This window comes from Diplotaxodon limnothrissa, linkage group LG2, assembly GCF_057381915.1.
Source record: "Diplotaxodon limnothrissa isolate DT_005_m linkage group LG2, D_limnothrissa_male_GT1.1, whole genome shotgun sequence".
In the NCBI taxonomy this organism is placed as follows: domain Eukaryota; kingdom Metazoa; phylum Chordata; class Actinopteri; order Cichliformes; family Cichlidae; genus Diplotaxodon; species Diplotaxodon limnothrissa.
The window spans coordinates 34,539,627-34,565,661 of record NC_140597.1 but is presented as its reverse complement, the minus strand read 5'-3'; the positions used below and the strand labels follow the sequence as shown (position 1 = coordinate 34,565,661).

The 26,035-nt window shown below is 40.8% G+C and overlaps 1 protein-coding gene across 5 annotated transcripts in view; it reads right to left on the bottom strand.

Annotated features, from left to right (window-relative positions):
• The window catches only part of mid2 (midline 2), a 177,496-nt gene that overhangs the window by 110,876 nt on the left and 40,585 nt on the right, over positions 1 to 26,035 (bottom strand). Inside the window, exon 2 of one of the 5 annotated variants that reach the window (XM_085362880.1) lies at positions 20,268 to 20,326. The exons of 2 other annotated variants lie outside the window; for them this stretch is intronic. The gene's annotated coding sequence lies outside the window, so the exon portion shown is untranslated. Of the gene's footprint in view, positions 1 to 4,059; positions 4,534 to 20,267; positions 20,327 to 26,035 lie in introns of all 5 variants that reach the window. 2 more of the 5 variants (XM_085362872.1, XM_085362863.1) reach the window with 2 other exon arrangements.

Below are 26,035 nucleotides of genomic sequence, written 5' to 3'. Positions count from 1 at the left end.
TAGCTCTGAGATATTAGTCTGTAAATCATCCACTAAGGCTCGGTTATAGATGAAACGCTTGGAGGTTGGACAAGTCAGTAAAGTATGGGCTGGAGCTCACATAATGATAAGGATGGACAATATATTTGAACTGAAGCTCTGATGGGTTCTTGAATGCAAACTAATTAACATCTATGATGCCTCCCGCCACAGCATATATACTGATGCTTGCCAGACCAGAGTTAACAAAATGAAGACAGTGGAGTGGAGCACTGAACAGCAGCACACAAGCACACAATTCAGCACTTTACAGAAGTGTGCCCAACACTTGTAGCCACAATTTTGTGATTATGTAACCTTCTATATAGTCATTTTTGTTTCAACAGCACAGTGCACTGTTTTAGATTACCAAGGCTTTTTTCCCCGTGCTAGCACTGCAATACAGAAGCTCCTCTGCCTGTGTTAAGATATAACGTTAACAAAACTATAGTAGAGCACATAGATGGCGCCGCAGGACTTTCATGCTAGCACAAGAATAAAACGGCATTTTGGCCGGGAGAAGAAAGTTAAGCAATGTGGTGCCATGCATGAGTACTCTTTGCTGATCTACATGCAGAGCAAATATATCTGGGAGACAAGCTATGCCTCCCTTGGCAGGGACCTTCATTGCACTGAGTGCACTGAAGAGATCAAAGGAGTCTGGAGACAAAGACAGGAGGCAATCTGTCACACCATACATCCATCCATGCGATGTAGGTCTCAACTCCAAGATTTATTCCGCAGATCAATACTATATCACACAGAAACTATTTTCTTTAATGAATGATCCGCAGTCAGACTTGGCAATCTTTTAGTCTCACTCGGTCCCTCTACTCTTTACAACTAATTACCACCACCTTCACATATGCATGGTTAATTTCAATCCCCATCGCCCTCACTGTAGCTACAACTACACAAGTGAGTAATTTTTCCACAAGATTTATCTGGCCTTTGACCAATATGAATAATGTGAAGAAACTGAACAGCTGTACAGTGGGAGAGAGGCAAAGAAAGAACTAGAAATTCTTTGCAACACACATCTTTTTTTGTTATCATTTGATATACAATGATCAACAGCATGCTTCTCTTCTAAAACAATGGGCAGCAGGCCCTGCTAGTTCACCTGTTTTGACACTTTCCATTTAACATAGGTGCTTGTTGCAGATTCCTGTGGTTTTGTTAATGGCACCCTGAAGTGCATTTGATGCTGTGATTATGCTTACTTCAGTGCTACCAACCCATCACTTTTGCACCCATCACAAAAGCATATCCTCTAGGGTGTTATTACTAGTGCAAAATGAACACGCAAAAAGACCTTTAAAAAATCGTAAAGCAATAACTGAAATATATAGCAGGCTATTTAAACCTAAACCTTGTCTGCCTCTACATTAGCCCCAACATTTGTCAATACAAAACTGTTTTCTCAGCTCATTTACTGCGCATATGTGCAAAAACAACACAGCTGAAGGTAGAAACTCAGGAGCACACAGTTTATTAAGCGGGCCATGTCTGCTCGCTAAGATGATTCATTTGAACTGTTTTAGAGAATTAGAGGAATTGCTGTGTTCTAGATTTGTTGCAGAAAGCTGGAACGCTGAAGGGAACAAGAGAGCAGAGGGGATTTTAAAACATCCCAAGTTCAGATGCATGGCTTCACTCCGTATATCCCTCGACTGCACAAAGCTGGCCACCTCTGTGCAGACGCACAAAATGGTACAAGCTACCACTTACTGTCTGTCATGTAGTTCAGATGAAGTTATGTGCTTTAAGGTATATTACTGGCAGCTATACCAACTTCAGATTAACAGGTGGGCTAATTCAAAATCTGATCAAGGTGATCGGGGCTTGACATGCAACTGCTGCAATCTCGAAAATCAAAGGAGACCTAACAGGGCTCATTCTAAACTGATGAACACAAATCTGGTCTCCAATGATTTTTACAGCTTTAGTGACTTTAAAGAAATACCATATAACTCACAAATCACTTGAAATGAAATGAAAAAATGGCCAGAGGACAATCAGAAGTATTTTAGAAATTCAGCACATTAGGAAGTAAGAACAAAGAGAAACACGTCTACTGCTTTATTCTTATATTAAGTGAACTAACCCTCAGCATTGCAGGGGAGGCTCTGGTACCAATATTGTCCATATTTTTTGGCAGCAGCAATGTCGAGCTTTTTCAAATCCAAGACGTGACCGTTACACGACCTAATCCATTAAACCTTGTTGAATGAATCACGCTTGCTGCATCTCCCTTGATCCATTAAATTTAATCTTACAACATGCATCACTGGACAACAAGGCTACCACCTTTCTTTTAATTCTTTTGGCTGCCCACAGTGAATAGACAGAAATGTATACACAACAGCCTAAGCAAAAGAAGCTGATAGAAAGTAAAGCAGGCATAACAGTGAGCTTTGTGATGTAGGTTCCCGTACCGACAGGGAACAACACCCACTTTTTCCTCTGAGATAGAAAGAGTTAGAAGGGGAGAGAAATAATAAGAAGGGAAGGGAGGAAGGAAGAGGGGGAGGGTGATAAAGTGAGAAACAGGAAAACAATCCTAAAGATAGAAAATCAGTCAGGAAAGTGAACACATGGCATTTGAGAGTGTAACTAGCAGCCAGGAGCATTAACTGCATTCTTGTCTGTTTGAGATGGAAGCGTACATGAGTATGCTGATGTGTAATCAGTCTGATGAGCCATGTTGTCTAATGGCAGGAGACAGTCAGCGCCAAGGGTTTAAGAGAAAAAAAAAAGAACTGGGAAAACTTCTGCTAGAGGAATTGCAAAAGCCTGATTGGGTTTCAGCTTTTAGTCCACCCTATTGTGATTTTGCTTCACGCAAACTGGTGGCATAGGCACAGAGAGGGTGAGTGGAGAGGCAGTGAGTAGCAATCTGGAAAGCAGGATTTGAGATTTAGCACGGAGGGACTGATTCGAGTAAAGGTTGAAGAAAAACAACGCAAACTACTACAGACGTATGACCTGACAGGCACCTATCACATAACAGTAGTTACTTGTTAGTGCTGCAAAACACTTCAGCAGCCTAACAAGAAGCACATTTCCTCATGCTGTCAGCTGAGCTCAGCAGGATTATTAGAAGTCCAGGATAATGTTTGGCATTCAGCACTGCGTGAGATGAACGATATGTAGCGACACTTAAACACAATGTTGTCTGTGTATTTCATCCCAGTTTGTTGGGCTATTAATTTTGGGGCACAAGTTCCCTTCAGTGCTACGGTGGCAGAGATTGGATTTAGCTAAAATGAAAAAGTAAAGGCTTAATTTGTGTAAGTGTAGCACGCATATTGCTATCAAAGTATAGAGATTTAAAAAAGAAAAGAAATTCTATTAATGTTAAAAATGTTCTCTTAGCGAGAGTGCTACAAAAATGGCATTTAAAATAGGGGAAAAACTTATTTCAATCGGGTTCATTACTGGTTACCAGAGAGTTCCACAAAATTTTCAAAACAAATCAGGTTGATGTTTCTCGCTTGGATGAATCTCTATTGCTCTGAAAAGCACGAGGATGCAATAAGGACCCCTTGTTTATAGTCTATCATTCACCCCGGGACAAGATAAACTGCAAAAATCTCGAGCGTCTGTGTTTCATGGATACACTACAGCTCGCGAAATGAGCCTATAAAACCCTTTAAATAAACATAACCATAATACAAGACTCTCTGAAGCTGAATCACTCTAATAAACAGTATGCCATCATATGCGCAGCAGGGGTATCCAAACTAAAGCTCGGTTATCTTAAGCTCTGATGGGAGTTAGAGGCACTTTGGAGCACACTACGTAAATGCTTTATTTACCCATCTTTCCCCCTAAATTACCCTCGTAAGCAAAAAATGCCGTTTTAATCTAATGTTAGACCACCAATGAGTGCATACACTGCTGTTGCCTTAACTTGCCACATACACAAATCTGCACGTACAGTATATTATCAGATGGGGACACACGGACGTGGAAGCTTCTGAGAAAACCTGTCCCAGCACTAATGTCTAAGTTTGAGCATTATTACCAGCAGCCTACCTCAGACATGTTCGTGCGCGTATGGCTCGGTTCCATTCAAGAGAAAGCTTACACAAACGCGTAAAGAAAAATCCCATAGATGGCTGGGAAAAGCACCACCGGTTCCCGTTTCTATTTCCGGGCGCTTCTTTCTCCCCCGGCTTGTCTGAGCGTTCCCACAAACCTGAACCCCCACACAGATAGACCGAGTCAGACACCTCTGAGCGCGGAGGGGAGGGGTTTCAGACACCTACCAGCTTTACATGCCCACTTCTCTTTTCTTCTGTCATCTTGAGAGAAGCCCCGAAACGAAAGAAACACAGAAGGGTGGACAGGGAGGGGATGAGCCGAGCCGGGGTATTGAAGAGTACTCCTTCACGTCTGTTCCACAAAGCGCACAGCGCGGCGCAAAGCAAAAACACCAGTCCGGTGCCGTTCAGTCAGTGGGCTGCACCGCTCCGCTGGCGAGAGCTCCCAGGCAATTGGAATATTCAACTTTGGAAAAATGAGAGAGGGAAAGAGAGCGAGACAGAGAGAGAGGGAGAAAGAGAGATGGGAGGGAGGCAGACAATCACAGGAAAGCGGCTCCTCCTACTCGAACAATACAAAAAGCGAAAGGCAGCAGATAGAGGCTTCAGTGCGTTAAGCTGAACAGCTCTGGGCACCAGTAGTAACACGTCTAATAACTAACTGAGTGTGCGCTCCAACGGCAGACCACGCGTCACAGTTTTACACATTTTATTGGATAATCAGATCAAAGCTCGAGTGGGCAACAAACTGTCGATTCAAGAAGCAAACTTACCTGACCAGTAACAGTGGGTCATACATTCAGATCATACACGGGTAATGCACAAATGATGGCATTTTTATTTCCAGCCTGCACGACAACTGAATTAATGCCCACAATCGCGCTTCATTTTTTTTATATATTCTTGAAAATGATGCAACACCGAGTAATAAAAGCAGACCCCAGATATTAAATATCGCGCATCCTTCATTGTTATCAATAAGTAGCGCCAAGTTCGACTGCAAAAAGGCCCAAAGGCAGCAATTAGAATATTCATAGATTTCAAGTTGAGCAAAAGTGGTTCGCGAAAATGGATGTATCACACATTAATTTCCTGGATTAATTACAAGATTGTGTGTGTGTGTGTGTGATTGTGTGTGTGTGTGTGTGTGTGTGGGGGGGGGGGGGGGGGGGGGGTGTTTGTGAGGCCATCCCAAGAAAAGCCAGTGTTATAACGTGAGTAATACTCCTGCATCATGGTGTGTGTTTCGTGCTTAATTGCATATATCCCATATTGTTATTGCAGCATTGCTTTCGTATTTCTACATCATACACAAGGGAGAAGCACATGCCAAAAATATGCCAGACTATTGCTCTAACTTTGTTCCAAAGAGGTGGGTGTGCTGTCTGTGCCTGCAGGTGTGTGTTGTGCTGCTTTGTGTGTCTGTGGGCTTGGAAACAATGCAGAGGTTAAGAGGTTCTGCAGACCTTTCCAGCAGGCTGCTCTCTCCTATGTGGTTGCTTCCCTCTGCCAGCTATGTCCTGCACCTGTCTGACCTAACACTGCTTGTAATACCATTTCTTTCCTGTGTGCTGCTCTCTGCATTGTGTCCACACACACTGAGGTTGCCCTATAATGACAGGCACAGGCGAAAACAGAATAATGTAATACTGATGTAAATGTTATTCGGTGCTTTACAAAAGAGAACGCGAGAGAGAGAGACACTACACGCAAAGGATGCAGTGCTTTGAAAAGTTATTTCTACCACTGCAACTGTTTCTCATCTGATTAATGATTAAGACAATACCAACTTTTTTCCCCCAACTGTTATCAAAGGAAGCATGAAGCTAAGTAAGAAGCAACTAAGATTCAAGTCTTACAGTCAGATTTCTGAAATAGGAAAAAACATGTAACAGCTGTCTTCCAGATTAACAGTACAGGGAAAAATCTGTAGCTTTACACAGCAGGAAGGCTGCTTTTGGTAAACAGTATCAGACAAGGTGTGGCCTGACAAGCAGGTGTGTTCTCTGACTGTCAACAAGTGATACCACAATGTGTGTAAGAGCAGGTTTGCTACCCGTCTGTCTACATTAACTATATCTACAAACACAGATGTCCAGCCTTTTCTTGTCTTAATAACAGCTTGCCCCAAAGCCTGTCCTTGTGTCCGCGTCTGGCCAGCGAGTGTCATTCAGCTCATGTGCTCTGCACTATAAGCCAGAGTCTATCCGTCTATCTTGGCTTGATTTTCAACAAGATACTGGATTGTCACAGTGGTGTCAAGGTCCAGGACTAGTCAATGCATATGTATTACTCATATTCATAATACTCCCTCCTGCTGTGTAGTTAAACACTTCCTTTCTGACACAGAATTTGACCGTAATACACAAGCGAGTCCACTTAAAGAAAGCTTTTTTCTGCATGCGGCCATATTTAGAGCATAGGATTTTCACCACGGATCAGATCTGGTTATAGTTTCTGTACAGTCTGTCAGATGATATCAGTCATAGGCCTGTTCTTGCTATAAGGACTGTAAGGTTGATATGAGGTCACTGATGCACACATGCCAACCTGAACCTCCCAACCGTCCCCACCCCTACTCCAACAGACACCTGCGCTTCTGGGGAAAAGATTCTATTTACTTTTATAAATGTGATTATTGCATAATTCCTTTTCACCCTTATCTAAATCCCCTGTATGGGTATATTTGAAATTCATTTTAAAAAAGAAAAAAAAAAACTCTTTCTTGAGCACGTGGTTAGAGACAGCTACAAGTGAATATTAGTTTAATTCCCAGCAGAGGTATTTTGGATTTTAATAGGTCTTTTACCCTTTGAGCCTGACAGAATAGTTGGCTGATTGACTGCACAGACTAAGCCTGGATCCAGCCCCAGGCACCCGTCAGTGCTGTCTTTGCTCACTGACCACGTAGACATCTAAATTTTGTGAGAGTGGCAGTCATCTGCACAGAAGGCAGCTTTAGCACTGAGTACTCTAAATGAACTCAGCAATTTGTGGGCTGGAAAGCACTAATGTACAGTTACTTAGAGTGTGTGTAAAGTTATTAATATTTTGTTACAAGCCATTCTCTTGTTTTTCCATGAGCCACTGAGCCTCACTTGCTATTATACCACACTCCCATGTGATTACGGAAACTGTATCAGCAAATATACAACCCCTAGTCCTTCACCAAATATAGATAGCTTGAGGTTGCTATTGCAGTCAGAACACATTTTCTTTGGTGCTTATTGTTGCACCTTTATGATTAGAAGTTTATAGTACATAGTCACATTTGGTCTCCCATGTGCTGCAGCCACCTCTATAACTGCTATGAATGGCATTCCATCGGGGCAAGCAAGGCAGCAGTACTTTCCTTGTGAAATTTAAAAACGGACATCATTTAAAACCAACCAAAGTGAAAGAGATTTGTTGCCTTACATCTCAAATAAATGTTTCTTCCCTAAAGCATTTCATGTTGTCTGTTTGCATCCATCCTTTAAATTACTTCCATCTTGTGGCCACAGTTATTGCCTCCTGAAGTTAGCTTGACTCCGAGCCATTAGACTTTATAGTTTTTGTCATTTTTATGGATGTGTCTGTGCCCCATTAACAAAAGCTGGAACTTTTCTAGTTGAGAGGCAAAATATTTATGTTTATCCTTAGCTGTTTGCATGCAAAATGTGGATGGTTTTAGGCAGAAGACTGACAGGTCACCAGCATACTAGACAAGTTGTCTCTGGCTCTGCTTTCACTGCTATAATCGGTGCATCATTGCACAAAACAGTAGCAAGTAAATCACTGAACTATACTGTGATTAATCAAGAAGTAAGTTTTTCTTACTATCCACATTGGCTAACATGAGTGATGTAGAAGAAATTGTCCCATGAAGAAACATTTAATAACCCCTTTAGCACATTAGCAATAAAAGCCTTAAATGGAGAGAGCAATCATCAACTTTTACCATGTCTGGTTTAATAAAAAAGTTGAACAGACAAGTGCAGGTTCTGCCATCATCAGATTGGCATCTATGAAAAATAACTTGTTGACTGAATTACCAGTTGTTTTGATAAAATGCCGTAAGTTTTCATTCGTATTTTTAGTCCCCCTGTAAAGAGTGAACCTGCCAGGAACGTGTGTGCAGTAAGGTGAATGTGTCCGGGGAGAGTGCTACAAGATGCAGAGAGGGTGTCAGCATATAGGAATACAAGACATCTGGTTCAGTTTATCTCTTTGATGCATGGTCTCTGCTTGCCTTTATGTAAAAATCACTAGATGCTACTGACTGCTATTCATATAACAGCCCCACCTCCACCTACCATCCACATGTGGGTTCTGAGTTTACTTACATATAGGAGGGAAGTTATTGATAACTTTACTGGATATGATTCTGAAATAAAATAGTAAAATGAAAATGACTCAAATACTAGAAATGAATGGCGATGTGGAGCACCTATGGCTATAGTCCTTATTGCAGTGGCCCGGGTGCCTTCAACCAACCCCCATCTCTCCCCATTTTCCTGGCTGCTTTACAATATCCTATCTAAAAAAAAAGGCCCAAATGCCTCATAAATATATTAAATACCAAGTACTTGAATGGAAAAAAAACTTAAATAAAGCAGTGTTTAATTTGAATAGAGCGGATTTTCTCAGAAAATGAAAATTTGTATGAAAAACAAAGTGCCAGTGACAGAATAAGGGCAGGCTAGATGACTGAGGCTGCCTTGGACAGTAAACACACCAACCACTGGAGACTTGGCCTCACTATTGTGCTGCCCTGGCCCATGCATGGGACTTATTGCATATCAAGTTACCATCAGCAGTAGAATTTAATGAATTGCCTGTGGTGTGCCTGTGGTGTGTGCGCGTGTGTCTATGTGGGTGTATTGGTGTGTGTGTATGCATGTGCATCAGTTACATGCACACACTTCGAAGTGCACACTTGCATGACAAATCAGCAACACCCTCAAACAGTGTGTGTCCAGAGGAAATGCATCAGCTCTTCTCTTCCTTTCTCTTCCTTTTTCCACTCCCAGCACCACAGCTCATCAGGGACTTATTGTACAGCACCAGCCTGTCTGTGTACTGCAGCAACATGAAGTGATCAGGAGAAACACTCACTCACAGAGACATAAAAACCTTTGTTCCCTTCAAAACATGGGAATCTTTGTCCCAGTGCAGACAACTCTAGAGAGTGATGCAGTGTTATTAGCATTCTGTGCCCACATGAATTTCTTTCTGTTGGGGGTGTATAAATATACACACTGCGCAGTAGCCATAGCAGTTATTGAATTGTAATCATTACTTGGTTGATTACAATTCCCCACTCTAAGCCTAGTGAGGTATAGTATAGTACTGTGAATATTTTCAGGAAATTCTCTTTCACTTGACAACAAATGCATCAGTTCTCTTGCAATACTATGGCAACACTAACCTCATAACTCGAGTTAAAAATGGTTTCTTCTGGGCATCCTATTGCCAACTTAAAAATCAGACCAGCATAAACAGATCAATAAATACTCAGAGGGTGTAAACAAATCAGTTGCTGGGTGTAGAATTGCGCCATCAGCTTTCCATTAGTCACGCCATCTCATATCTGATACTTTTTACTAATAGAGGCAGGCTGAAAATATTCAGTCTTCACCTTCACAGAGCTATCGCCAAGGATGCTGTTTTTCCTTAAGAAATGTAAAAACCTTTCAATCAGAGAGTTGGAGTTGTTTTGGGTTTCAAATGTCAGCACTTTATATTTGTGGAGGAGAGAGCATGAACCTCCCAGTTAAACACTGTATATAATTCTTCTGGTGATTTAGCCAAATGTTAATGGATATTGTTTACTGCCTCTACAAGTGCTGCCAAATCACATCCATTGAAAGTAGATATGCTGACTTAACGTAATTACGTTCCAGGAGCACTACCTCCTTTCATTTGATGTAAATATTGCAGATTTCACCCGTCTGAACTACAGCTGGTATGAGCAGACTAGATGTGAGCTAGCTGTGTAAAGTAAAATGAAAGCATACTGACCACTCACTAAAATATAATGCTGTGTCGCTTGAATTACAGCAGCTGTGTGTACATGTGTGTCTTTAGCCTCTGGCTCCACACCAAGACAATTTGGAGCGGAATACAGGCTGTTCCTGGACAGACAGCAAACTTAGGAGTGAATACGACTTTCTTGCAAACAACATAGATTGAGTGAAAGCAAACTAGCACATTCTTGACACGCTCTTTTAGTCGAGCATTAGCCCATTAGTGATTCACATGATACGCAATTCATCTTCAGTTGATGAAATCAAAGAGATACTACTGAGTAGAAAAAAAAGTAGTGTTTACTGTATAAAATTTGCAATGACACTAAATAGGCCTTTTATTTTAAATAGTTAAATAGTTGGTTATGGCCACTTACAACTATTTGTTATAATTATAGTGCTTAACTAGCTGTAGCTGAGTTTTTGGACTCCAATGCATAACCATTTGAGCTAAAAGTAAAACATTTCTGATTGAGAAAGACTGTAGCATGGAATAAAAAGCCCATATATACATTATAGGAGGTGACTGAACTAAAAAAGCCCTCTTTCTGTGTGAAATGAACATTAAAGCCAAAAGCAAGGAGTTTTACTGCCATTAATTGTCCACTATATTTAACAAAAATAGTAGTTAAGTTAAAGCTAAAAATAGAAAAAAACTACATTAAAAAAAATATAATGTTAATCACAGTACCCGACAACTATCTTTTTGTAAGCCGTAGCAGGGTTTTATGACTGCACTGCTAACACTTCGCCAATTTCATCTGACGGGTTTCATATTAATATGGCTGTCTGAGACCTTTAAAGAGAATCCCGAGTCAAATCCAGCTTTAAAAATATGTTTCCCTAATGTCACATTGGTGTTCTTTGCTTGAGTAGCTGCTCAGTTCGGGAACATGCACCTCGTTGGCAGCTGTCAGAAACTGTAGGATCAAGGAAGCTGCTGTATTTTAATCTAATGATGCAACAAGTTGTTTTGGTTTAACATTATACTAGTAACGTGTTATTAGTACACTGTATCACAGTGATCCAAGTTTTTTTCCCCCCTACAGAAGACGACTTGTTCATGTTTGTTGTCATTAATGTCAAACAGAGTGCAACACAGATGCAGAAGGCATTAGCTCTTTGCTGTTAGTGGGTCCCAAATTCCCCTTTTTATATTACTCGGGTGCTGATGTCTGTCGCAGAGCCATCAATATTATGCATTTTACTTTGTGGTGACCTAGTGGAGCATAGAAAAGACTTGACAAACAAGGGAGAAAGTAAGATGTGAGATTTTTATGAGTATAATACCGGATTATTTCACACCAAACATTACTGTATTATTGCCTGCATTTTTCTTCCATTTGAAATAAAAAGTCCTCTCAGATTAATAAAAATTATTTATAGTTTTAAAATGTGAATTTATGATTTGGTCTTTTCAGTTGCTCATACTTTAGTTAAGCGTCTGTACTTAGAAACATTATACATTTAGGCATTTATATTTATATTTATAAAGGCCCAGTCAATTTAAAAGAAAAAATTTTTTTTGTTTTGTTTTTGAGGCATTTTCATTACATGTCCCTACATGTCTCATAACAAATCTTTAAAGAATGCCAAACTGAAGCATTTCGTAACTTTTATCAGTAACATATCTCATCAGATATGTTAAAAAAAAAAAAAAAGTATGCCACGTCTCCTGGGTGATCCAGATGTTCTTCAGATAGGATACGATTGATCCTGTAACAAAAACCTTATGCTTCCTGTATAAGACTGATTGGTAAATCCTTTTATATATTATTTAAGTAGTTGCCACAATACATTTCCCCCCCAGTTTGGATAATTCTATTGTACAAAAATCAAGTGGTTCTCCATCTTCTTCATCTTCATCCGCTTGGTCCGGGGCCGGGTCGCGGGGGCAGCAGCCTAAGCAAAGAGGCCCAGACCTCCCTCTCACCAGCCACCTCCTCCAGCTTATCCGGGGGAATACCAAGGCGTTCCCAGGCCAGCTGAGAGATATAATCTCTCCAGCGTGTCGTGGGTCTGCCCCGGGGCCTCCTCCCGGTGGGACATGCCTGTAACACCTCACCCAGGAGGCACCCAGGGGGCATCCTTGTCAGATGCCCGAACCACCTCAGCTGGCTCCTTTCGATGTGGAGCAGCAGCTGCTCTACTCTGAGCCCCTCCCGGATGGCCGAACTTCTCACCCTATCTCTAAGGGAGAGGCCAGCCACCCTTCGGAGGAAGCTCATTTCTGCCGCTTGTATCCGCGATCTCGTTCTTTCGGTCACTACCCACAGCTCGTGGCCATAGGTGAGGGTAGGGACGTAGATCGACCGGTAAATTGAGAGCTTCGCTTTTACACTCAGCTCCCTCTTCACCACGACGGACCGGTGCAGCGTCCGCATTACTGCAGCTGCAGCCCCAATCCGTCTGTCGATCTCCGGCTCCCTTCTCCCATCACTCGCGAACAAGACCCCGACATTACTTGAACTCCTCCACTTGGGGCAGGAACTCATCCCCGACCCGGAGTGGGCACTCCACCCTTTTCCGGCTGAGAACCATGGCCTCGGATTTGGAGGTGCTGATCCTCATTCCCGCTGCTTCACACTCGGCTGCGAACCGTTCCAGTGCGAGCTGGAGGCCCTCACCCGATGAAGCCAACAGAACCACATCATCTGCAAAAATCAGAGATGAGATTCTGAGGCCACCAAAGCGAAAGCCCTCCGCCACTTGGCTGCGCCTAGAAATCCTGTCCATAAAAATTATGAACAGAACCGGAGACAAAGGGCAGCCCTGGCGGAGCCCATCACCCACCAGGAACGAGTCCGACTTATTGCCGGCAATGCGAACCAAGCTCTTGCAACGGTTGTATAGGGATCGAATGGCCCGTAGCAATGGGCCAGACACCCCATATTCTCGCAACACCTCCCACAGGACACCCCGAGGGACACGGTCGAATGCCTTCTCCAAGTCCACAAAACACATGTAGACTGGTTGGGCAAACTCCCATGCACCCTCAAGTATCCTGGAGAGGATAAAGAGCTGGTCCAGTGTTCCGCGACCAGGACGAAAACCGCATTGTTCCTCCTGTATCCGAGGTTCGACTAACGGACGAACTCTCCTTTCCAGCACCCTGGCATAGACTTTCCCAGGGAGGCTGAGGAGTGTGATCCCCCTGTAGTTGGAACACGCCCTCCGGTCCCCTTTCTTAAAGATGGGGACCACCACCCCGGTCTGCCAGTCCACAGGTACTGCCCCTGATCTCCACGCAACATTGCAGAGGCGTGTCAACCAGGACAGCACTACAACGTCCAGAGCCTTCAGGAACTCGGGGCGGACCTCATCAACACCAGGGGCTCTGCCACCAAGGAGTTGTGGTTCTCTCATTCTTAAATTAGGAAGTGATGTGACGGGAAGATGCACTGAGGACCCTATTAAATGACAGGTGACTGACAGACTGACATGGGATCAGTCTTTGTACAAAAATCAAATACAGCTGTGCAGGGATTTAAACCTCACTGGTACAGAGTAAATAACATTACTGATGATTAGTTAACAATGTATATCCGCATCAATACTGCAGCAAAAGGAAGGCGTATAAAGAGGGGAGGATAGAGCCCGAGAGGAACGACTGGAGACATGAAAAGCAAAAACACGAAGGAGGGATAAGAAGAAATATGGGTCAGACCGAGAAAGACAGGGAAGGCTCAATGTAAATCAGAATGTGTAAACATGTACAGGCCTAATCTCATTATCCCTCATCCTTCTGGGCCTGTGATCAGATGCTTGATTAAAGCAGGAGATGAAAGAAGAGCGGTAGAGGACAGAGATGGAGGCAGGTGGGAAGGAAAGAAAATACGGGATGCCTAAAACAGACCGAGTATCCTTTGGAGAAGAAATAAATTGCAAATCGCACTGTTTTGAGTTACAATAAATATAAAACAAATATAAAGACTGCAGTAAAGATTGCAGTGTGTAGTATGCATTAAAAGCAGTGTAGCATTTACTGACACAAAGGAAGGCATTTTCAGGTGACCTGAAAAAAAAATTAGCTGTATATTAAAGCAAATGATGCTGCATTACGTGGCATTTGAGGGTAATATATCAGAATTACTACATACGTGTGGACTAAATGATTTTTTAAAAGAAAATTTGTAAAATTGTGGCCATTGTTAACAGAGTAAATGGAGTATGACCATAAAAACATCTTAAAATTTTCAGCATTAATGTTAAAAAAGACATCTATATAAACAAATAATGTTGAAAAGTGTTGTTATTGCTTGATTTGCTAGAGAAGATAGCCAGAGATAATGTTTACACCCAATTCATGACTGATCCTGCATTTCATCCTTTTTTATAATTAATGACTGTCCTCTAAATGGTTATACAGTAGGTCTTAAGGCCTGTTACAGTCTCCATGTTTGAGAAACTATGCGACTCTGAGTTCCGATTGCTGCAGATTTTGTCATCAGATGGTGAGTGCGAGGCTCAGTGCGGGCATTCGCATGCCTGCCAATTTTTTGCAACTACGCAAACATGCCTGTTTATACACTACACTGCACTACAACACACCCACTACACAATCAGGCATACAGGAATTACTTGTACATAGTGTCTACTATTGCTGTCTTCACCTTTGTCGGCAAAAGAGTATAATCCCTGTTTAGAACAAAAGCAATTCCCCTCAGTAACTGTGAAGTAAACTCTATGAGGAAATATAATATAATATAAATATAGTTCCACTACGACTCTAAAAAATGCAGGTGTAGTAGTGGAAAGGAAATCCCCGACAACCACTAGACTTTTTTTTTATTCCTATTCCACACTCACTTTCAGTATTGCCTAATTTTTAGCTAAGCAGCAAATGATTTAATTGCTTTCTAAAGATTTTGTGTGTGTGTTTCCAAACATCATAAACTGTGATGTGTGCGTACTGGGGTACTTTTTAGTTACGTGAGCAGAAATCAACACATAGTTTGTATCCTGAGAAAAAACCCAAACCAAATCCTTTCTCTCTAGCAGATAATTTCCTTTTTTTTATTAAACTTTTTTTTAAATTTAAAAGGCAATATTAATATTAAAATTAAACGGGTATTATGTGTTACAAGGGCTATATCCAACACAGTGTTATTTTTCAGTAAAATTACTAGAAACCTTTGCAAGAGCACAGCCCATTTAAATTTAATTCCAGTGAACCATTAAAACTGCATTTACAATTCAGACATTCTCCCGCAGAGAGTTCACCTTCACACACACACACACACACACACACACGTTTATAAATGAGTAGAAAATTTATTTAAAAAAATAAATAATCAAGTGCTCTGAGTTATTGAATGTGGGCCAGTAAGCTAGTGGCATTTCACACTTGAAATACTTCCTCATTCTGTTAGAGCAGACACCATGAAATAGCCTATAAAGGTGTTGTCAAAACAGAGTCTAACCTGCTCTTAAACTGCATGCAGTGCTGTTACAGTAACTCTAGACACATCAAATGACAACTTAATTTCAGGTGTGGGCAAAGATTTCTTGAGCACTGTTCATCTGGGCCGCCCTTAAGTAGCTTTCCTTCCCATCTTCTTTTTGCCTGGCTTGCTTTGAAATGCTGATACCATCCTCAACTTTTCCACTTATTCAACCTTTTTCTTTCCTGCTGATTTTCTGATCCATTTTCGTCTTCACACCTCATCATCCAATTCAAGCCAAGATCCCCACACTTCTCCTTTTCCTTTCCCCCCCTACCCTCATCCCTTCTTCGCTCGGTGGACCAGCACAGCTCTTCATTAAAACAGATGTCAGGCATCTGTCAACATCCAGGCCAGTCTTGGCATGATTGATTTTTGGCCCACCTGCGTCTTTCGTAATGACCAACTGTCAGTTGTTTTACTGCCCGCACTGCCTTGCCTTAGTATTGCCTGTCACTGAGGCTAAATCTCTCAGCCCAGACCCACAGGGCATTATCTATTTGTCCTCAGATAAAATTTATGTAGGTACACCAAAGAACCAGCCTCTTTCCTACAATCACATTGTCTTTAAGGATGGTTATATCTGGGACATAAATCGCTTGCATTCTGTCAGTAAACCTAATATACGGCATACTTTAAGTTTCAATTATTTTGAAACAATGAGTTTTTGGACAGAAGCTTATAAATGTTTGGGCTTGCAATGTGTGTTCAGACGCTGAGGCTTCAGACGGTCTAGAGCAGAATGAAATGGCGACACAATAGAGCACTGACAAGACACATTTTCTGTGTGGCAACATATTCTCCTTTTTAACTTTCATGCTTTTAATTTTTTATTTGAAAATTCATTTACCCACTCGAGTTCTTAAGGAGGCAGACAGCTAAATAAATAAATTACATTTTTAAAAAACCACAAACAATTACCCCAATAAACAACCGGTGATAGATTTAGGCAATTCATAACAGCTGTTATTTCTGTCCAGTTGTATTACAGTAGTTGTACACAGCTGAATATCTCTGGACTGCAGAATATGTATAGCGAAGTTGCTGACAAGTGAACTTTAAATAAATAAGAGGGACAAGTTTGAAGATCTAATGTTTTTACGATGTAAATATAGCTTTATAGTTCATCCAGCATGAAAAGTGTGCTTGCTCAAGTACATAGCATGGAGCTGAGCAATAGGCTGATAGCTAAGACTGATGTCAACATTATATGGTGCTGCAGTACAATATAATTAGGTATTATTCCAGAGGAAAACGGCTTAATTTTGCCTTCATAAACTAGTTTTCCTAATTTGAGAACTATTTTCTATACACATTTAAACTCTACTGCATCCTTCGATTCGATGTGAGAAAGAGCAAGATTTCTTATACTGTAGCAAACCCATAAAACAAAGTCCAAACTAATCAATCAGGGCACAAATCTCAACTTGAACAGTAAATTTGATCAAGACATTTAAATTTGACCTTGCGGGAATTTGTTTCGGGCACAAGATGTAACTTCTTGAGTTGAGTTCAGACTTCAGTGTGACTCCAAAACATCAGATGATGAAAAACATGTCAGGAAACCTTATAAAAAAGCTTCATGTCCTGTGGCAGCGTCCAGACTGAGTGAAGATGTATAACAGCAGCTTCAAACTAGAGACAGAGTAAAAGAAGGGGCGCATCACTTCCTCTAGCTGTACTCACCTGGATGTCAAGCTTTTTTGATGATGTACAGAAACAATGTACAGCTTCCACATCTGGAACCCAGGCAAGTCTGAGGATTCTACTCTCTATTTATCGTTTCGTCACCCTTTTCCTCTTCTTCCCTTCCTTTCGTTCCCTTCTTGCTTTCTTAATCTCCTCTCCTTGCCCTCTTTCTTTCCATCTGCCTGGCAGGAGCAACTCAGAGTCCATGGAGAGCAGGGATGCAGCAGAAGGCATCTTTGAAAGAGAGCTCTGGCTACAGACCTTTCATCTAGTGCTATACCTGGCCAAGGCAGGCTGCAGGGTACCTTGGCTGTCAGAAGACATACACTCGATGAGGGAGGGCGGATGAGACAAGAGGAAAGGGAGAGGAATAAATGTAATGGAAGAGAAACAGGCAAGCAAAGTCTAAAAAGAAAAAAAAATGTAGTTTTAATAGTATATTTATGATTTTGTCAAGCCCGCAAACATGAGAACGAAATAAGGATGAGTGAGGAATAGACATCAGAGGAAAAATGGGGAGAGCAGACAAGAGGGACTCAAAAGTAGAGCAGAATGATGAGAGACTGGACTCCTGCGGTTCAAACATCTCACCCAAATTTCGTTCTTTCACCTGAAAGTCAAAACCACTGAAAGTGCTTTTATTTGACTTTTGAATATTACTGTAATCACAGGCTCTTATTTCACTAAAAATATCAAAATGTAATAAATAAAATCGAATAACCTTATGAGATGTGTTAATTGGGGTTATTAATGCAGTAGCAGTTGGATCAGTTTTTAAATGTTAGGTATATGGTGCTGTGTAAAAATCTACATAATAACCAGCCAACCAAAGAAATAGTGTGCTAGGTGGATGGAGAGACGACAAAGGAGGAAACAGGCAGCTATTAAATGCTCCAGGGAGACTAGCCAGGTACTCCCAGTTGAACTGATTAACTCCACCTACCAGGAAGCTACAAGGCAACACAGAGGGACAAACTGGGGGAAACATACTGCAGACCCAGCCAGGGCAGAGCGCCGTCACAGTGAGTTAAAGGTTGAAAGTTGATAGAGGTGTAAACACTATGTCAGAGTAAGGGACTGCACTGAAATGACTGCTGTTCATTCAGAACCTAGACTCTGTGCTGAACAGACCATCACACATTTGGCACTGTTATGGTCTACATTATTTCAGCCTGTCACTGCTTGGCCTCTTGCATCTGCTGCAGAGTATGTCTCCTTGACAGGCAAAGACTGAGTGCTTAGAGAGTGTGTTACCACGACAGGAGGCAAGTGGGGAGAAGGGTAGTTAATGTGTGTGTGCTTTTGAGAGCTTATGTGTGTAAAATTCTTCTAAAAACAGGCTGCATGTTTCTTTTGGTAAGGCACATAATAACTCAAAAGCCTTCCTTTGACAGCAACTGTCTATAGCCGTGAAAGACCGTGAGTTTGACAAATGGATTCTCTTATAGCCGTCTACCTGGTTCTGCATGGGGAAATCAGACAAGAATGCTGCAAGGCAGCACTGTCCTTAGTCCTCAATGCCATGTCTGGGAACACAGACGAGGATCATTACTGAGCTGGACCGTGTAGTTAAAGCTGACAAATGTCGTTTACCTCAGACATAGCCAGCCCTCTCAATTGTCTGTATCAAAGAGGAGAAAATGGAAATGTGTCTTTTAAGTCAGAAGGTATTTAAAGTGTAATCTGTTCTTGAGAGGTCATCATTAAACAAACAGTGTTTGCCGACAGAAAAAAGTCTGGCTTTCCATACTTTTTATCTCTCTGTTCCTCCTCCCCTTTGTATCAAAGACAACCTTGGACAGGATCATATTAAATGCTTCACATCAAACGACAGGGTAACCATGGAAGCCAATCTGTTTCATAAGTAAAAAAAAAATCCTTACAGAAGCAGATTTTTTGTGTTTGCACCACTCTGTGAAGCCTTACAAGCCTAAGGACAGCAATAAATAAACATTTTAAGTGAAAATTTGTGCTCAACCACCAATGTTCTATAATCTTTCCAACTGATGGAGAAAAAGGGTCTATATCAAAATACCTGTGATTCCTGAGATGTAAAGCTTTTGTTTGCAATGGAAATACAGAGATTTTCTGAAAATACAAATCTTTTGACATATTCTTTTACACAAAGCAGCTCTTCTTTTTTTTTTTTACAATGAATTATTAAAGAAAAGCCTGTAAAATGAAACTGAAAAATTCATTAAAGACAAATCTTGCTACCTTGCTTCCTCCCTTTAAAACTATTCTTCAACACCAGCGTGGGAGAACTGCATTTCCACTTAAACTGTGTATAATGAAATTAAGATGCTTCACCATTCCAAACACTAGAGAATTTTATAAATGCAGTATTAATCCACCGGGGGAAGTTATGTGCTGTTAGCTGCTTTTGTCATGAGAATATGCGCTAGGGAAACCCAGTCGACCGGTTTTAAATTACTTGAGTCTGAGGAGGGAATCTAACAAGGCCCCAGACTTCAGCTCCAGTCCAACAAGTGCATTATGTTTTCACTTGGTGGGGGGGCTGAGATGGCTGCCAGGCTGCCAGGCTCTCGGGCAGGGTGGCAGCTTAACAAGGAAAACCATTTAAGACATGAATGAACACATCCTCTGAAAACACATGTCAGCTTTAGCCAGTATTTTGAGTCAGCATGGCTTCTCTATTGTGTGTTTGATTCTTAATAATGACCTCGGTGTCACTTCTCTCTCTTTTAAATCCTCTACCTGAGCAAACCTAGAAGGAGAGAACAGGCGCTCAACAGCTGAAAAGAATGTCTAATGCTGTTATGAAAACATAACACAGCACTCACTTCTTATAGGTCAAAGTGAAGTTGAGGTAACGGTTCTTCGACAGAAAAGACAGAAAGGTAAGAATAAAGGCAAGGGCTTTAATAAACAGATAATTGCCTACGGATTCCTAGCACTTGGCTAGAATGACAGAGAGCTGCTGACAGAGATGTGGGTTCGGGTTGGCGAGTGAGAATCACGAGAAAAGATCTTGGATAGTGGAGTTAAAAATAGAGCATGAAGTGGAGGAGGGAGAGGAAGCGGGGAGGGGGACGTACCTGTGGGCTTGGAGGCAGCCTAGTTAGCAATGAGCAGCACCACTGTGGACGTTGATGGGCTTGAGGAGACAAAGAGCAGGGGGGGGGGACAAGTGTGGGGTTGTGAAAGATGGGGAGAAATGGAAAAGGAGAGGAAAGGATGAGCATAAAATAAGGGGAATATTAGGCAACAGACAATGAGCAGGATACAGAAAGGAATAGGGAGGTTGGGGAAGGTAACGAGAAAACAAGTCAGATTAGCATGAAACCCCTTTTCTGAGTCAGAAACAGACAATAATTTCACAGTAGGCTGCGGATAGAAGCAGGATTGGCAATAGTCTGCAACTGATGCACACACACAAGCACAAATTGCAGATGATAGTGCTGGAGATTCCATAATGAATTCTTCCAGCAGCTACACATTTATATAGACAATACAGCCTTATTGATTAATGCATTATTTCATGGCATGTTGCCTACTATCTAAGAAACAGTCACTCCTAAATAAGGTAGCCCTCCAAGTTTTTGGCTTTGTGCTTATTCCGTTTAAGATAGATGAACGGGCCTGTAAAGTCATTTTCACAGACGGTTGTTGCTTCTCTGTCGCCACTTTCCTTCAAACATTCAGACAACACCACAAGTGTTCATGTTTCTCTAACACCAGATCTTATTTAAGTTTTTGTGTCTGCCTAGCAGTCTGTGTTGCTTAGGCCTCGCCACACTCAGTCATTAGTAGACAGTTCATTTAAACGATTGCACATGGTGACTGTAATCTGGATTCAAGATGATAACACTTCATCTAGACAAACAATTGAGCCATCGGGTTCTTTACAAATTAGACGCACGTTAAATCAAGTGCTACAAGTTTTTAAAAAGGACCTCACGTTTTATTAAAAAATTGAATACTCATCGTGCACATGCTGAAATTATTAACAGACCTGAAGAGATTTGCTCAAAGCTTCTGGTAAGCCACCTGTCATAATTTCAGATTTCATATAAATAAATAACAATTCAACAGAGATGTGGCTTTAGAGAAGCTAGACAAATATTGACACCAGGAGGTAGTGAAAGAAAAAAAAGGCAACAGTCTCATCATGGGCAATTGATGTATTGCATTGTTTACTTCAGGGCTAGCCAGGTGCAGCGTTACGTTTTTGTCAGGGAGATCTAATCTGAGAAAACAGAACACATGGCCCATCATTTGGTTCCTAATAAGCTATTGTTCCCATTGTTCAGGAGGGATTCCAGTGAGTCATATATGAGCGACAGAAAGGGGACTTGGCAGGAGAAACTGTGCTGAGCAGCTGTATTGAAAACATCTTGGGATTTCAAAGCCTAGAATGTGGATTCTGAACTGATAGTGGTGCTCATTTTTCCCCCCTCATATCTCAGTCACTTAAACACATTTATACAGTGAGTAAAATATTAAAAAAAAACCCTGCCTTATCTCAATGACAAGAACATAATGAGATTCAGAGTAACTATTCTAAAAACCTGGATACACGTGTATCCACTTACTTGTCGATTAGATTTATTTGCTGCAGCCTGAATAATGAATTATGGTTATAAATCACTCTGAAAGCATTCATTAGTTCTCAATACAGCTTATTATTGAGCATAACAAATTAACATGAGGTACGCTAACAAAACCACAGTTAATTATGGACAGTGTGACAATATCTCCTCCCAGTGTTGCCTACCACCACCACTTCCTTTTGATGTGCATCAATCTGCAATGATTTACCTTATTGTTTACCTTAGAAGAAACAATAAGCACCGAACAGGCCTGCTAATTGCCTTCAAAGTGATACTACGAGCTTTCATCTCCTTTCAATTCCGTATGAGTCATCATTAGTTGCATAATTAAATAAAAAAAAAAAAAAAGGGCAACATTTTTTGTGAGTATTTGTTTTAACATGTACAGAGAGATACGCATCGAAGCCAAGCCAATTTAAATATTGTGGGAATGAGTAAATAGTGGAAACACTGAAATCCCTTACAAACCTTACACTGTTGAGCAAATGTGAAAAACAACATTTGCGTTGCAATAGCTGAAGACAGTCGACATTTATTTTGTAAAGAGTCAAATTGCGCACACTTCCCTGGATGTTTATGCTATTTGGAGTTCATTAACATGAACATTATTCTGTTAAAATATAATAATTAGCACTCACTTTCACACTCGTAAATGCAAGCTTAGAGTCTATATGTGCAAAAATTAACCATCTGCTACAGCTACTTAACTGTGGCTGAGAATCGCCTACATTTACATGGATGAGAAGGATTTATTATTTTAACAGCTTCAGTGCACAGTAGCTGTTGCACAATAAATAAATAAATGTGGTAGCACTGGAGTTTTCCTCTGGCCAAATAATACCCACTTACAATGAATGACAGTAGTGCATAAGTTGTCACGAGCTGAAAGCAGGGACTCAAGCGCAGAGCAGGTTGATGTCTCAGAACACGATTTATTTACACACCCGTGCAATAATATATACAGTGACGGGAAATTCAGGGTTCCAGGGGATTAGGGGAAGGCTCTCTCTCTCTCACGCTCGCTCACGTCCTCACACACGTTCGTACCGCGGGGAGGTCACAGGTCCGGGAAGATAAGCTGGAACAGGGAAAGGGAGACATCAATCACAAATCACGAAGGCATAAAGGTGTAAGACCACGGGAGCTGGAAAGGTAGACTAACGTCAGTAGCGCAATCATCCCGCGATGAGAGGATCTGTGACCCAGCCTCAAATAGAAGACGGATAATCAGCTGATCGCCAACAGCTGTGAGAGCCAAGGGCGGGAGCCAGCTGTGAGCTCCGCCCAGGCAGAGAGATAGGGGGAGAAAGAGAGAAAAAACACAAGTGTAGCCTTGTGAGGCCGGCTGGGCAGGCACGGGGACCATGACATAAGTAGCACAATATTCAAATCTTGTGCAGCCTTAGGTGGTGTAGAAACTAAGTGCAACAGATGTAATTAAGACATAAAAACAATGGAAGAAATTGACACTGATGTATAATTTTCATTCAACATGCCTTCTCAGCTAACGCAAAACTTTAATGGGATGTTTTTGTGACTGCAAAAAAGGTTTATGAAAAACCCTTTCTGCTGTACGATTTATATGCTAATTTATATCATTGGCAAGCAAATCCTGGAATATACAACTGATTGATAATATCCAGTTATCCTTACATTTTCTCTATGCATCCAAAGTTTTGGGTTGCAATAGCAGCTGACTAGGACACTTAGTCTTTTACTCATCATGGGCATGAATGCCACTGTAATTTTGGGGGTTTGGATTATTTAATTGTACTGCTCTTTTCCCAGGCTGAAATGATTGTATATATATCCTCAATAATTTTAAAAATTAAGAATTTGGGGCACAAGTTTGAAGTTATTTTGGATTTTCCCCAATCCATACACAGTAAAAAGTCTACATAGACCATTATTAAAATTTGGTTAAATGACCTTGACCAGACTCTTTTGGTTTCAATCACCAACCTTTTGGCATCTTGGCTTAATATTTTATCACTCTTCTTGACAGACATTTTATATTTTGTTTACATTAATTGGACTGTCTTTTAAGCACTTGATGCAAATTTTCAGTAAGGTTAAAGTTGAGGCTTTGGGAAAGCTGAATATTAGTCTGCTTAATTCATTCCAAAACCAGTTTTAATGTGTGTTTGGGATCATTGTCGTGTTGGAACACCAACTGTATCCAAGTTTCAGACCAACTTAAGCAAAACTGCTCCATTGCATGACCCTACCACCATACTGGTCAGTTGGTACAGTGCTCATAGGTTTGAAAGCCTCTTTGTCTTATTTAAACATTTCTCTTTTCTCCAGGAGGCATTTGGCTCATCCATGTGAGCAGCTGAAAATTTCAGTTGAGCTTGAAGGTTTATTTTGGAGCAGGTGCTTCCTGGCCCCCTCTCCATCCATGCCAAAGCAAAACTGGCTTCACTTCCAGTCTCCAGGTTCCTGGGATGTTCCTGAACATCCTAAGCAACATCCTTCCTCACATTTGAAAGTCTTCTTCCGAAAGACTCAAACTGTCATCCCACTTTTGTGGGGGTGTATTTATAATACCTGTATCTATATTTTTGACCCTGTGTGGATTAGAGAAAATCCTAAATAAATTCAAATTTGTGCACTCAATTCTTGTCATTAAAAATGCATGCTTTACAATTAGTAAAGTTAAAACAACCAAGCCCAAAATTACATTCATGCTCATGAAATGTAAACTTTTGACCACAACGGTGATCAACTCCTCCATTGTGCTCTGTGTGTAGTTGGAGTCTCCTTTGAGGTTCAGGTGCCAGGAAACCTTCTAAAAGTCCACTAGAAAGCATCCTTCTATATTCAAAAGGAAGCTCAACAGATCTACTTGAAGATGAAGCAGTGACGCCCCCACTTTAACGTTTTTAACTTTACTTCTATCTCAAAAACAAAGTTCAAAAACTACATGTGGAAACGATTTTGGGAGTTTGGTACCATGCAATCCAACCAAATCTCCCACAAAATACCCCTAAAGGGTCACAGTTAGGGCTGGGCCATATCATACCGTTCACGGTAATACCGGTATAATGTTGGGCAATGATAAGAAAATGAAATAACGCGATAAAGTTTTTGCACTAATAAAGTTGTGGAGTTGTAAAGTATTTTGTCTAGTGTCAATTATATCGCCGGTTATATCATTATCGCAAATTTTCAAATGTATATTGTGATAAATATTTTTGGTCATATTGCCCTGCTCTAGTCACAGTTGTGAATATTATCCAAGTCCCCAAACCAGATTAATTAATGTTATATACCCCAAAATGTAAAACATGAATGCATAATTTAATCTTTAAAATAATTTTATAAAGTAGAATTTTCCATGCGTTGAGTGTGAGTACAACATTTGGCTCCTCTGAACAGAAAAATGTATGGCAATGAAAACAAGATGTTGGCACATACATTTTTAGGGCTAACTTGGAAAATAAAGCTCATCATCAACACCATAGCAACATAACAATATATTGTAGTTTCCTCATTCGCTCACCTCTTTTTCCTCTTGCTTTTCTCTTCCACATTCACTTGAATTTTAACTTGCTGTAAAGTAAAAATCCCAAAAAACAAACTGCATCAGCCGACCATTCTCTTGCTTTGGGAGTCAGAAAAGGAAGATGGTCAAAAATCAAAAACCCACAGAATAAAACCACCCTATGAATGAAAATTGAATTCTGTCCATCTCTTTCAAGTACTAAATATGCTCTGGCAAGAGCCACAGTTATTACGCTTTGATGAGACTACTATGTTAGAACTGAGACATCACAACTCAGCTTGCTGATTTCGTCAATGTCCCTGCTGAGAAAACCTAATAGAAAAAACTGGATGATTGAAAATAATTAGGACCATACCATGATACATAAAAAAAAATAGTTTAAAAGCTCAGATGTAATATGAATGCAACATGATACTATAATTGAACCAAATAAAATAGTATGTCTTCATTCAGTTCATTTCAAAGCTGGTTTTATTTGACACTATCCAAAAAGCATCGAAATACAATTCTGTGAAGTAAAAACAAAAGAACAATAACTAGCTTATACATCGATATGTTATACATTTATATTGATTTTATTTATTTAAATTCATATATACACACACACATATACACACACACACACACACACACACATATATATACACACACACACACACACATATATACACACACACACATATACACACACACACATATACACACGTGTGTGTGTGTGTGTGTGTGTGTGTGTGTATATATATAT